The sequence below is a fragment of the Stegostoma tigrinum genome, chromosome 10, assembly GCF_030684315.1.
Source record: "Stegostoma tigrinum isolate sSteTig4 chromosome 10, sSteTig4.hap1, whole genome shotgun sequence".
NCBI lineage: Eukaryota > Metazoa > Chordata > Chondrichthyes > Orectolobiformes > Stegostomatidae > Stegostoma > Stegostoma tigrinum.
Window position 1 is genome coordinate 91,863,336 of NC_081363.1, and position 15,035 is coordinate 91,878,370.

Sequence of the window (15,035 nt, forward strand, 5' to 3'; positions counted from 1 at the left end):
GGAAAGATAAAGCATTAAATGGTGTCAACACAACTTCTAAAAAGCACCATAGCCCGGAGTGGGGACAAAAGACGGCTGTAAAAACACAGTAATTAGGACTGCAAAGAGATAACCACCCAGTATTCAACGGAAAAGTGACAGAGACAGATTACAAAATAGAGTGAAGATGCGGTTATGTCGCCTAGAAATTTGAAGAATACAAGTGAGTTTCTTTTAATGACTAGGTAAATTTGTGAAGAGATTGAATGTCACTCACATCTGTGGAATTTGAATAGATGCTGTCTCACTCAGTAAAGAAAATTAGTGATGCAGGGTGTATAGAGAAGGGACATTAAAAATTTATCCATGAATTTAATACTGGTTCAAAACTCACTGGCCGCATTTGAGTGCTGGGGCTTGTAATTGGAACTGCAAGTCAGAGAGACCGTTTGTTTGATTTCTCAGGCCAAGTGAGAGAGGGGCTGTTCCCAATCTGTCAGCTGTCACAGAACTGTAGTAACCTTAAATTAGAGTTTATTTTAAAGAACTTACAATAAGTAGTAGAAATTAATATCATTTCTAATTTTATGAATTCAGTTAACAGCGAAAATAAAGCCCAACACAAAATTTGGAAGAGTCCTCTGTGATAAGGGAGTGTTGAGGTTATTGGTAATTAATGTGGTGCAGCCAGTAAATGTTTGGGATGGAGTATAAAACTGTCAGGATTGAAATGTGATTGAACAACAGGTATTCTAAAGGCAAATAATAAAAGAATCAGGTAAACATCAACTGATTGTGGGAGCACCAGGTTCTGTCGAGCCATTGACCATGTGTTTACTGGACTGGTTGTATCGATTAGGCAAATGTGGCTAACAATTACACTAACATTGCATGTCATTACTGTAATGTGAAATGTATAAAAATACTGCACTTGGTTGGGGGGGGGTGGGGGGAGGCAGACAGCACCAGAAACTCTCCCACAATGCATTGCTAAGGAGCTCCACATTGCTAAGGTTACTTGTGCTGCTGAACACGGAACTCAAGACTCCTGTTTGATATTTCACCCATCAACAATTGTGGAGTGTATTTTTCTGACTGGAGGTCGGGGCTAGTGCTGTTCCACAAGGATCAGAGCTGAGACCTCTGTTGTTTTGAAAAATATATACGTACATGCATATACAAAACAGACACAGAGACAGACACAGACCTCTAAGGTGATGCATTCAGGGAGGACAATTGCAAGGGGAGCATAAACAATAAATGGAAGGACCCAGTGTAGCACTGATATTCAGACGGGTCTTCAGGTCCAAGTCCATAGCTCTCTGATAGTGGCAGTGCATGTGCATAAAGTGGTAAAGGAGGACCATGGCATGCTTGCTTTCTTCTGTCAGAGGGTCGAATATAAAGTCGTAATTCGGCCACCTTTGGAGTGATGTGTGCAGTTTCAATCACTACGTTACAGGAAGGGTGTGGAGGCTTTGGAGAGGTTGCAGAAGAAGTTTACCAGGATTTTGCCTGGCTTGGACAAACTTGGGTTATTATCACTACAGAGTCAGTGGCTGAGGGGTGACCTGATGGGGAGAGAGTGAATAGTCTGAGCCTTTTCCCTCGGGTGAAAATGACAAATTCTAGGGGCAACAGAATTAAGGTGAGAGGGGGAAAGTTCAAAGGAGGTGTGTGAGGCACATTTCTTAGACAGAAGGTGATAGCTGGCCACAATGGGAGGTGATAGAAGCAGAAATGATTAATCACAACATTTAAGAGGCAATAGGGCAGGCATATGAACAGGCCGGGAAGAGAGGGATATAGATCACACACAGACAGATTGTATTACTTCAGAATGGCATCAATATTGGAATCGACGTAGTGGGCCATAGGGCTTCTTCCGCTGCTGTACTACACTGTTTTCTACGCGGCAGGAATAGTGGAGCCGCAGTTAATGTTTTGAGTGGAAAACATCTCTTCTTTAGAACACACAGTGAGTTTATGCATTTTGAGGGAAACAACGTGGAAGAGGAATATATATTTGAATGGCACAGAGGCAAAAAGCAGGGAGCGGGGACTTACTACGTACAAATCTTTAATCGGAGGGAGAACATAATCAAAATGCATTGAGGAAACTGTATGGGATCTTGGGCTTCATTAATGGAACCAGCAGCTTCATCAGAGTCCTACATGTGTTCGGCTCCACGACCCAGCACTGTTAGGATAGATGTGTGACTGTTAGGATAAGTAAGAATGTCTCCAGTGGCTATCCCTCTGCCAGATATTCAGCTTTTGGGACTGCTGAAGGACAGAGACTCTGAGGAAAATGGATGAGCCAGTCACTTTTTGGACACTGGAATGATTCTTGTGTTACGAAGCATTTCAGAAGATTTAACAGAATTATTGTTGTAGGGGTCTCTCCCGTCAGAGGCTTAAACAGGAGATTCTGCGTCAGTGAGTGTAAATTTTGGATGGTTTGTTAATTGCCTTGTACTTGGGTTAAGGAGGTCTCTAAACGTTTCGGGTATGTTGTTAAGGGTGAGATTAAGAGGCCAGAAATTATTCTACACATTGATAGCAATGACATTTTTAGGGAAAAGATTAAAGCAGCACAAATTGAATTTGCCCGGTTAGGTAAAATGTTTAAACACAAAACCTGACAAGTCGTACTTTCTTGTTTACTCCCAATGCCAAACGAGGTAGGGAGAAAAAGGTTAAAGGAGATAAATTGATGGTGAAGAGCTGGTGTATTTTTCAGGGATTCAGGTTTTTGGACAATTGGAATGCCTTTTGGGATGGAAAAGACATGTTCGAAAAGAATGGGTCTAATGTAAACTGGAAAGGGATCAATATCTCAGCAAGGAGCTTTGCTCATTCCATTAAGGGAGACTTTATACTGACAGAGAGGGGGAGTTGGGGAATTATTCGTAGCAGTGTAAACAGAAGGATTGATGAGGAAGGTTCTGAATGTGAGGGGAGCACAGCAACTCCAAAAGTAAAATGAGAGAGTCAAAATATGTGATAACTCTGAAGAACTTTTCTTTTCAATGCAAGGAGTTTAAAGGAAAAGCTCATGAACTCATAGCTATGACAGAAACTTGTCTGTGAGATGGGCAAAACCAGCAGCTCAATGTTCCAGGTTTTAGGTGATGTAGGAACAATAGAAAAGGTGTGTGTGTGTGCACGCGTGCGCACGCACGTGGGGTGGTGGGTGTCGGGTTTTTTTTTTTATTCAGGAATACATAACTGCTTTAACTAGGGAAAATATTTCAGAAAAATGTCCACTCCCCCACTGAATGAATGAAGAAAGGGAAGATCACTTTGATAGGATGTTCTCTCGGCTCCCCAAGATGCTGGAGAGCTGAGCAGCAGTGTGGATCATCTACAAGATGCTGTGCAGGGATTCACCAAGGTTCCTTAGCACCTACCAAACCCGTGACCACTTCTATCTCGAGGGACACGGGCAGCAGATACAGTTGGGAGTGAACACATCCTCAGTGAGAGACTGCCAGATAGATGGTGCGTGTGTATTTCTGGGATATTGGAGCACAATGGGAATTCAGTGCTGGGGTGAGGGGAGGTGCTTTAATTGATTTTTTTTTGTTGTGTGTGGTTTATAGTTTGTAAGGACTAAATTCTATAGTGATATAGAACCAGGAATAAGAACCCTAGAGTAATTAACATTATTTGATATCAAGCATCTTCCAAAAAGTTCAATTTAAGTAATGCCAGGAGAGGTCAGAGCTACAGAGTGCCCTTTCTTCTCAATGTGAGAAGTCAGTCAACGGTAGCATTTGTGCAAGAAGTGTCTCTATCTATAGCTCCTGGAAGCCCAGTATTCACAGCTGTTGTCAGTGGCTATGGTTCATGCACAAAGCTTAGATCATTGTGGATAATATGTACAGAGACGCAGTCACACCATGGACGAAGAGAATGGGTGACCATCACAAAGATCAAAGGGACCAGGCAAGCAGTGCAGGAGTCTCCTGTGACTATACCCTGCAAAGCAGATAAACCTCTTTGGACACTGTTGAGGGGAATAGCAGAATTAGCTAAATTTGGTGCACTATGGTTGACTTTGCTGCATAGTGGAAGAGTAAAAAGAGCGGGAATGTAATCATTATAGGGGATTCAATTGTAAGAGGAATAGACAGTTAGTTTGGTGACTGCAATTAAGACTCCAGGATAGAATGTTGCACCCCTGATGTGAGGGTCAATGTTGTCATAGGGCAACTACAAAACATTTTGAGGAGGGGAGGATGAACTGCTAGTGGTTGCATGGTGGTGCAAACTACATAGATATTTTTTAAAAAGACCGAGGTCCTGAAAGCAGATAATAGTAAATTAAAAAGTACATTTAAAAATTAGGATCTCTAACGTAGCGATCTGAGGATACCATGTGGTCGTCAGAACAGAAATAGCAGGATACATTAGATGAATACATGGCTGAAGAGATGATACAAGGGGTCAGGTTTCATATTCCTGGGACATTGGGCCTAGTTCTGGGGGAGCCAGTTGAAACTGGATGGTTCCATCTGCGCAGGAACAGGACTGATATCCATAGAGGCATGTTATCAAGAATGGTTGGGGAGGTGGGTTTCTTCTACTTTTGTGCATTTGATTATTACAAATGTGTTGTCCACATAATATACCCACAGTTTCGGTTGGGTTACAGGAAGGACTGTTTTTTCTAATCTCAGCATCACTGCTTCTATGATGAGGCCTGTGATGGGTGATCCCACTGATGTGCTGTTGATCTGTTTGTATATCTGTCTGTTGATTGTGAAGTGGTTAGTAAGGCATAAATCTAGCTTAGATTTATGCCTAAGCTGCCTTTACCTCCGGATACAACACATCATCCTCCAACACTTGCACCATCTACAATCCGACCCCAAGACCCAAGACATTTTTCCATCCCCACCCTTGTCTGCCTTCCGGAGAGACCACTCTCTCTGTGACTCCCTTGTTCGCTCCACACTGCCCTCCAACCCCACCACACCCGGCACCTTCCCCTGCAACCGCAGGCAGTGCTACATCTGCCCCCACACCTCCCCTCTCACCCCCATCCCAGACCCCAAGATGACTTTCCATATTAAGCAGAGGATCACCTGCACATCTGCCAATGTGGTATACTGAATCCATTGCACTCGGTGTGGCTTCCTCTACATTGGGGCAACCAAGCGGAGGCTTGGGGACCGCTTTGCAGAACACCTCCACTCGGTTCGCAATAACAACTGCACCTCCCAGTCACGAACCATTTCAACTCCCCCTCCCATTCCTCAGACGGCATGTCCACCATGGGCCTCCTGCAGTGCCACAATGATGCCACCCAAAGGTTGCAGAAACAGCAACTTGTATTCCGCTTGGGAACCCTGCAGCCCAATGGTATCAATGTGGACTTCACAAGCTTCAAAATCTCCCCTTCACCCACTGCATCCGAAACCAGCCCAGTTTGTCCCCTCCCCCCACTGCATCCCAAAACCAACCCAGCCTGTCTCTGCCTCCCTAACCTGTTCTTCCTCTCACCCATCCCTTCCTCCCACCCCAAGCCGCACCTCCATTTCCTACCTACTAACCTCATCCCACCTCCTCGACCTGTCCGTCTTCCCTGGACTGACCTATCCCCTCCCTATCTCCCACCTATACTCTCCTCTCCACCTACCTTCTTTTCTCTCCATCTTCGGTCCGCCATCAGATTTCATTCTGATGTAGTTGGTGTGGGTGATCTCCCCTGCATGTTTAAGTTTCTTGGTTATCCTGTTCCCTAGCTGTGGTGTGGGGGCCTAACGCCACCTGTTGGAATGTGATTGTATCTGCAAGTAGCGCCTGTGCTTTCTTGATGTAGTCTGTTCTGCTCAGAACCACGGTCATTCGTCCTTTGTCCACTGATAGGATTATGATGTTTTTATTCTTCTTCAGTCCTCCTAACGCCTTTCTCTCTGTCATACTGAAGGTGTCTAATTCATTTTTACAGTTAGGTGCTGGGACTACCATTTGTCTGACGGCCTGTTGAATTTCGTCGGTGAGTGCATTGAGGCGACAAACAACTGAATCCACAATCCGAGCTACGAATTTTTGCTAAGACCTTAAAATTGGATTGTATGTCATAAACTTCAACTATAACATTTCTGAAGAAGGGTCCTGACCCAAAATGTCACCTTTCCTGCTCCTCTGATGCTGCCTGGCCTGCTGTGTTCCTCCTGCTCCACACTGTGTTATCTTCAAAAAAACAACAGAGTTGAGGAATGGGATATGTTTAGAATTCAGCAGAGAAGGACAAGGGAATTTGTGAAGAAAGGAGATGTAGAAAATCAGACTGTAAAACTGACTAAAAGTTTCTATAGATACGTGAAGATAAAAAGATTAGTGAAGATAGGTTCCTTACAGTTCGAAACAGGAAAGTGGGAGCAAGAAATAGCTGACTAACTAAATGCTTACTTCAGTTCTGTGTTCACAAAAGAGGAAACAAGTAACATCTCAGAAATGTTTGGGATTACAGTGTTTAGTGGGAGGGAGGAACTGAAGGAAATCAGCATTAGTAGAGAAACAGTGTTGGGGACATTAACGGATCGAAGGCTGATAAAATTCCCAGGGCCTGGTAATCTATATCCCAGAGTACTTAAGGATGTGAACATAGACACAGTGGATCATTTTCCAAGATTCTGTAGACTCAGGAACAGTTGCTGCAGCTTGGTGGGTAGCTAAATATAACCCTTCTCTTTAAAAAGGGAGGTAGGAATTTTAGACCTGTAAGCCTAATGTTGGTAGTGGGGTAAATGTTAGAGCTCATTATAAAAGATTTCACAGCTGAGCACTTGGAAAACAGTGGCGGGATTGGACAGAGTCAGCATGGATTTGTGAAAGGGAACTTATGCTTTGCACATCTACAGGAATTCTTTGGGAATGTAACTAATAGAGTTGATGATGGGGGAGCCAGTAAATGTGGTTTATTTGGACTTTAAGAAGGCTTTTAGCAAAGTCCCACATGCAAGGTTTGTGTGTACATCTAAAGCACATGGGATTGGGGGTAGTGTATTGAAATGGATAGAAAACTGGTTGGCGGACAGGAAACAAAAAGTAGGAATAAATGGATCTTCTTTCCAAGAGGTAGATGGTGACTACTGGGGTACTGCAGGGATCAGTATTAGGACCCAGGTATTCAAAATATATATATATTAATGATTTAATTGAGGGGACTCAATGTAAAACCTCCAAGTGTGCAGATGATACAAAGCTAGATAAGAGCTTAAGCAGTGGGGAGGCAGCGAAGTCTGTGTGATTTGGACAGACTGAGTGGGTAAACGCACGGAAGATGCAGTATAATGTGGATAAATGTGAGGTGGGATCAGAGGGAAGGTTATGATCTGAATGGTGATGGATTGGGAAAGGGGGAGGTGCAATATGACCTGGGTGTCCTGATATACCAGTTGCTGAAAATAAGCATGCAGGTGCTGCAGGGGGTGAAGAAGGTAAATGGGATGTTGGCCTCCATTGCGAGAGGATTTGAGTACAGGAGCAGGGATGTTTTGCTGCAATTATACAGGGCCTCAATGAGACCCTACCTGGAGTATTGCATGCTGTTTGGCCTCCTTATCAAAGGTAGGATGTCTGGCGATGGAGGTAGTGCATTGAAGGTTCTTCAGACGGATTCTTGGGGACGGCAGGATTGGTGTATGAGCAGAATTTGAATCTGTTAATATTGTATTGGTTTGAGTTCAGAAAAATGAATGGGGGAGTCTGTTAGAAACAGGGCTAGATAGGGTCAATGCAGGAGGGATAGTCCCAATGATGGGATTGAACACAGCCGGGGTCACAGCACAAAGATGGAGGGTAAACAATTTAAGACAAACATGAGGAGAAATTTCCTTAGCAAAGAGTGGGGAGCCTGTGGAATTCATTATCACAGAAAGCAGACAAGGCCAAATCATGGTCTGACGTCAAGAAGGAACTGGAAATCGAATTTAGGGCTAAAGGAATCAAACGTTATGGGGTAAAAGCAAGAACAGAGTATTGAGTTGGATGATCAACCCCGATCATAATGAATGGTGTAGTAGGCTCAAAGGGCCAAATGGCCTACTACTTCTGCTGTTTTCTATGGGAATGACCTGCAAATTCCCCCCCACACCACCTACCATTCTGACTTCAACCTATATCGCTGTTCCTTCATTGTCACTGGGTCAAAATCCTGGAACTCCCTACACACAGCTTTGTGGGTCTACTGACAGCACATGGATTATAGTGGTTCAAGAAGGCAGCTCAAATGGCAAAAGACTGCAGAAAACCACAGTACAGGGGAATTTGGGAGTTCTTGTACGTAAATCGCAAAAGTCTATTCTACAAGTTCAGCAGGTAATAGGGAAGTCAAATTGAAAGTTGGCCTCTTCTAATTGAAAGTTGGGGTATTGAGCACAAGAGTTGGCAGGTCATGTTACAGTTCTATAGGTCTTTGGTTCGACCACATTTAGAGTACTGCGTACAGTTCTGGTCGCCACATTACCAGAAGGATGTGGATGCTTTAGAGAGGGTGCAGAGGAGGTTCACCAGGATGTTGTCTGGTATGGGAGGGGCACTAGCTATGAAGAGAGGTTGAATAGATTAGGATTATTTACATTAGAAAGACAGAGGTTGAGGGGGAACCTGATTGAGGTCTACAAAATCATGAGAGGTATAGACAAGGTGGATAGCAAGAAGCTTTTTCCCAGAGTGGGGGACTCAATTACTAGGGGTCACGATTTCAAGGTGACAGGGGAAAGTTTAAGGGAGATATGCGTGGAAAGTTTTATACACAGAGGGTAGTGGGTGCCTGGAATGCATTGCCAGTGGAGATGGTAGATGTGGGCACAATAGTGTCATTTATGATGTATCTAGACAGATAAATGAATGGGCAGGGAGCAGAGGGATACAGATCCTTGGAAAATAGGCGACAGGTTTAGATAGAGGATCTGGATTGGCGCAGGCTTGGGGAGCTGAAGGGCCTATTCCGGTGCTGTAATTTTCTTTGTTCTTTGTTCCCTCTACTTTTCAAAGGAAATGGTGTATAAAAGTAGGAAGCCCTAATAAAACTATTTAATGCACTTGTTAGACCACAACTAATATGCTGGCATTGGACACAGTCCAAAGGAGGGTTGGAGGACCTGTCATTTCAGAAGAGGTTAATTAGCTTGGGCTGATACTCATTGGAGTTTAGAAGAATGAGAGGTGACTTTCTTAGAAGATTCTTCAGGAACTTGACAGGGTCCATGCAGAAAGGTGGTTTCATCTTGTGGGAGAGCCTAGGAAAAGAGGGCATCAATTCAGAATAAAGGTATAGTGAATATAATGAGGTCAACTGGGTGGACATAGTAGAATATGAGTTCCCTGACTGGGGCTGTTACTCTGGTTAATCAAGGAGCTCTGGCTGACAGATAAGAACAGGAGTGGCAGACATCCTGTTCATTCTGAGAGCTGGCTCTGATGGAGCTGGATCAGTGACAAAGACTCTTCACATGTAAATAAAGGGTGACTTGGTGATGGGATACCAGACTCTCTGAAGTTATTTCAGTAGCGACAAATAAAAAGCACACTCCTGAAGAGTGAACATGCCAATATTTGGGAAGCTTGACTCTTGCTGTTGAAGAATAGGCACAGTATTAGAAAGCATGCATAATTTTTTCTGGGCAAATGACATTAGTGCAGATGAAAACCAACATGTGCATCCCAAAACCAGTCCAGCTCGTCCCCTCACCCCACCCAATCCCAAAACCAGTACAGCTTGTCCCTGCCTCCCTGTTCTTCCTCTCACCCATCCCCTCCTCCCACCTCAAGCCGCACCTCCATTTCCTACCTACTAACCAGCAGCAGTTGTGGATGCAAGGTCATTGGGGACATTTAAGAGACTGCTGGACATGCATATGGTCACAGAAATTTGAGGGTGCATACATGAGGATCAATGGTCGGCACAACATCGTGGGTTGAAGGGCCTGTTCTGTGCTGTACTGTTCTAAAAAAATGTCACAGATCTCAGATAGAAATATGTCAATATGTGGATGCTCTTATAAGAGGAGGAGTGAAACTGGATTTCTTTTGGGCAATAAGGCAGGGAAAGTTACTGAAATAAACGTGGCAGAACACTTTGGGTCTGGTGATCATAATTCTATTAGATTCAAAATGGTTATGGAAAAGGATAAGCCTTCCATAAATGTTAGAGTTTTGAATTGGAGTAAGGCAAATTTCATTGATATGAGAAAAAAAACTTACAAAACTTGATTGGAGTAGACTGTTCACAGGCGAAAGGACACTTGACAAGTGGAGGAAGCTAGGGTCAAGTTCAGCTAGAGAGGATTACATGCAGGCAAGGAAGGAGCTCAAAAATGGTCTGAGGAGAGCCAGGAGGGGGCACGAGAAAGGCTTGGCAGAAGGAATCCGGGAAAACACAAAGGCATTTTACACTTACGTGAGGAATAAGAGAATGGTCAAAGAAAGAGTAGGGCCGATCAGGGATAGCATAGGGAACTTGTGTGTGGAGCCTGAGGAGGTAGGGGAAGCCCTAAATGAGTTTTTTGCTTCTGTCTTTACGAAAGAAACGACCTGTGTAGTGAATGAAACCTTTGAAGAGCAGGTGTGCATGCTGGAATGGATAGAGATAGAGGAAGCTGATGTACTGAAAATTTTGTCAAACATTAAGATTGACAAGTCGCCAGGCCCGGATCTGATTTGTCCTCGGCTGCTTTGGGAAGCGAGAAATGCAATTGCTTCGCCACTTGCGAAGATCTTTGCATCCTCGCTCTCCACTGGAGTCGTACCTGAGGACTGGAGAGAGGCAAATGTAATTCCTCTCTTCAAGAAAGGAAATAGGGAAATCCCCGGCAATTATAGACCGGTAAGTCTCACGTCTGTCGTCTGCAAGGTGTTAGAAAGGATTCTGAGGGATAAGATTTATGACCATCTGGAAGAGCATGGCTTGATCAAATACAGTCAACACGGCTTTGTGAGGGGTAGGTCATGCCTTACAAACCTTATCGAGTTTTTTGAGGATGTGACTAGTAAGGTTGATGAGGGTCAAGCTGTGGATGTGGTGTATATGGACTTCAGTAAGGCATTTGATAAGGTTCCCCATGGAAGGCTCATTCAGAAGGTCAGGAGGAATGGGATACAGGGGAACTTAGCTGCTTGGATACAGAATTGGCTGGCCAACAGAAGACAGCGAGTGGTAGTAGAAGGAAAATATTCTGCCTGGAAGTCAGTGGTGAGTGGGGTTCCACAGGGCTCTGTCCTTGGGCCTCTACTGTTTGTAATTTTTATTAATGACTTGGACGAGGGAATTGAAGGATGGGTCAGCAAGTTTGCAGACGACACAAAGGTCGGAGGTGTCGTTGACAGTGTAGAGGGCTGTTGTAGGCTGCAGCGGGACATTGACAGGATGCAGAGATGGGCTGAGAGGTGGCAGATGGAGTTCAACCTGGATAAATGCGAGGTGATGCATTTTGGAAGGTCGAATTTGAAAGCTGAGTACAGGATTAAGGATAGGATTCTTGGCAGCGTGGAGGAACAGAGGGATCTTGGTGTGCAGATACATAGATCCCTTAAAATGGCCACCCAAGTGGACAGGGTTGTTAAGAAAGCATATGGTGTTTTGGCTTTCATTAACAGGGGGATTGAGTTTAAGAGTCGTGAGATCTTGTTGCAGCTCTATAAAACTTTGGTTAGACCGCACTTGGAATACTGCGTCCAGTTCTGGTCGCCCTATTATAGGAAAGATGTGGATGCTTTGGAGAGGGTTCAGAGGAGGTTTACCAGGATGCTGCCTGGACTGGAGGGCTTATCTTATGAAGAGAGGTTGACTGAGCTCGGTCTCTTTTCATTGGAGAAAAGGAGGAGGAGAGGGGACCTAATTGAGGTATACAAGATAATGAGAGGCATAGATAGAGTCGATAGCCAGAGACTATTTCCCAGGGCAGAAATGGCTAGCACGAGGGGTCATAGTTTTAAGCTGGTTGGTGGAAAGTATAGAGGGGATGTCAGAGGCAGGTTCTTTACGCAGAGAGTTGTGAGAGCATGGAATGCGTTGCCAGCAGCAGTTGTGGAAGCAAGGTCATTGGGGTCATTTAAGAGACTGCTGGACATGCATATGGTCACAGAAATTTGAGGGTGCATCCATGAGGATCAATGGTCGGCACAACATTGTGGGCTGAAGGGCCTGTTCTGTGCTGTACTGTTCTATGTTCTATGTTCTATGTTCTATGTTTCAAGAGTGTGATGGTGATAGTTCCTGTTAGAGTGCTGGGTAAGGCTGGTAAGATTAAGGAACAACAGATGAAGAAGGATGTTGAAGTTCTAGTCGAGAATAAAAGAGAATCTTATTTCTGACATGGACAACGACTCAATTGAATCTCTTAATCAATATAGTGTGTGGCATTGTTAAGAGATAAATGAAGAAGACAAAGAGGGAATATGAGATAACTTTGGCAGATAAGGTAAAGGATTAATCCACAGAGATTCTACAAATACTAAGAGCAAGAGGGGGCAGGGCTTTTTAAAGATCAAAGACGTCGTCTTTGTGTTGAACCCCAGGAGATGGGAGAGTTACTAAATGTATATTTCTTGCCAGCTTTTACTGCAGAGAAAGAAATGGTGTTCAGAGAACGCAGAGAAATAAACTTTGATGTTTTCAAAAAACTTCATGTGAAAAAAAAAGGAAGTTTGGGAGTTCATAGAGAATATAAAGGTTGATAAATCTCTGGGACGGGATCTAATGTATGCCAGAATCTGTGGGAAATAAGCGAGGAAATTACTAGAGTCTTTGCAAAAACATTTGCATCATCTGTAACAACAGGTGAAGTACCTGATGACTGGAGAGTAGTTAATGTTAGAACCTTTCTTCAAGAAAGATTTATGATGAAACTGGGGAACTATAGGCCTGTGAGACTGACTTAAGTTGTGGGAAAATTGTTGAATATGAATATAAAAGATAGGATTCATGGACATTCAGAGGCAAAAATTGATTAAGGGTAGTCAGCATGGTATTTTGTGAGGAAAATCGTGATTCAAACTTGATTGTATTTTTTGAGGAGGTTACCAAAACAATGGTTAATGGCAGAGCAGGAGACGAGGTTCTGCATGGGAGACTAATTAGTAAAATTAGGATTCAGAGTGAGGTTGTCAATTGAATATGGAATTGACTTAATGGCAGAGGGTTGCTTTTCAGACTGGAGGCCTGTGACCAGCGATGTTCCACCAGGATCAATTCTGTATCATCTTTTGTCATTTTATATAAATGATTTGGATGAGAATATAGAAGGTACAGTTAGTAAGTTTATGGGTTACACCAAAATAGTGGCATAATAGACAGTGAAGAAGGTTATCTCAGATTACAAAGGGATCTTTATTAGATGGACTCAAAAACTGGCAGATTATATTCAATCTGAACAAATGCAAGGTGTTGAATTTTGATGGAACAACAAGTGCATCACTTATACAATTAATGGTAGGGCCTTCGGTAGCGTTTGAGAGCAGGGGACCTAGGAGTGCAGGTACTTTTTTAAAAAAGTTTGCATCACATATACCTACAGGGTGGTTAAAAAGGCATTTGGCATGCTTGCCTTAATTGCTGAGTCCTTTGATTGGAAGAATTGGGATGTTATCTTGAGGTTGTCCAGGGCACTGGTGAGGCCTTTTCCGGAATATTGTGTCCAGATCTGGTTGCCCAGTTATAGGAAGGATATTATCAAATTGTACATTGTTCAGAAGAGACTTACCAGGATGCTGCCTGGTATGGAAGGTTTGAGTTATAAAGATGGAACTTTCTTCATTGGAGTGCAGGAGGTTGAAAGGAGATTATAAATTCATAAAATACTGAGAGCTATAGACAAAGTTGATGGTCATAGTCTTTTGATGGGGCATTTCAAAACTAGGGGACACACTTTTAAAGGTGAGAGAAAGATTTAAAAAGAAAACAAGGTTTTTTTTTTAAACAAAAAGGGTGGTTTCTGTGTGAAATGAACTTCCTAAGGATGTAGTGGATGCAAGTATAATTACAATATTTAAAAGGCATTTAGATAGATACATTAATAGGAAAGGTTTGAAGGGGTATGGGTCAGGACCAGGCCAGTGGAACTAGTTCAGCTTGGAGTAATGGTCAGCATGGACTGGTCGGACTGAAGGGTCTGTTTCAATACTGTATGTCTCTGACTTTAAGAAATAAAAGAGGCAATGAGTACACACTCACTGAAAAGATGCTGAACCTTGATAAAGCTCTGATGAGGTCACAGTCAATCATGGCATCCAACTCTGGTCAGGAAGGACACAAGGGCACTTGAAAGTGTGGAGTACAGATTTACTGCGGGAGTTCATTGAGAAAGAAAACGTTTCCAACCCCCAGGTCCTCAGTATAAAACAGTGACCATTCTGTCCTAAACACGCGGGACATTTGGGCCAATAAATATTCTGGCGGTAACCTGGGCCTCTCGCCACCTGCCCTTTTCAGTTTACTGCAAAGTGCATAACCTAGATGTTCTAATTCGGATCTACAGTTGTACACAAGTGTGATAAAGCCTCCCAGACCACACTTCGGTCCGCCTCCCCCTCTCTCCCTATTTATTCCAGTTCCCTCCCCCCATCCCCCTCTCTGATGAAGGGTCTAGGCCCGAAACGTCAGCTTTTGTGCTCCTGAGATGCTGCTTGGCCTGCTGTGTTCATCCAGCCTCACATTTTATTATCTTGGAATCTCCAGCATCTGCAGTTCCCATTATCTCTCACACTAACCTTCGTTGTTTTGGTGATGTCCTCATCCTTTGTTTCATTACCGGCTCCGACAAAACCTGCATTCTCCCGCATGCGTCAGTCAAAATGACGCTGCGCCTGCGTGCAAACACCAGCCGGAACGTTGCTCTACTGAGGAAGGGTCACCGGATACGAAACGTTAACTCTGATTTTTTTTTTCTTTCTTCACAGATGCTGCCAGACCTGTTGACGTTTTCCAGCAACTTCTGTTTTTGCTCCTGATTTACAGCATCCGCAGTTGCTTCGGTTAAGATTGATCACGTGGCGCCTGACAACCCCGCCCCTTGCCGTTTCCGATTGGTTGGAGGACCGAC

General features: G+C 43.7%; 1 long non-coding RNA gene across 1 annotated transcript in view; it reads right to left on the reverse strand.

Annotated features, from left to right (window-relative positions):
- LOC125455388 (uncharacterized) overlaps positions 1 to 14,977 on the reverse strand; it is a 38,144-nt gene extending 23,167 nt beyond the window's left edge. Inside the window, exon 1 of the long non-coding RNA XR_009446268.1 lies at positions 14,704 to 14,977. This is a non-coding gene — a long non-coding RNA (uncharacterized LOC125455388). The remainder of the gene's footprint in view (positions 1 to 14,703) is intronic.
- Positions 14,978 to 15,035: the final 58 nt, after the last annotated feature.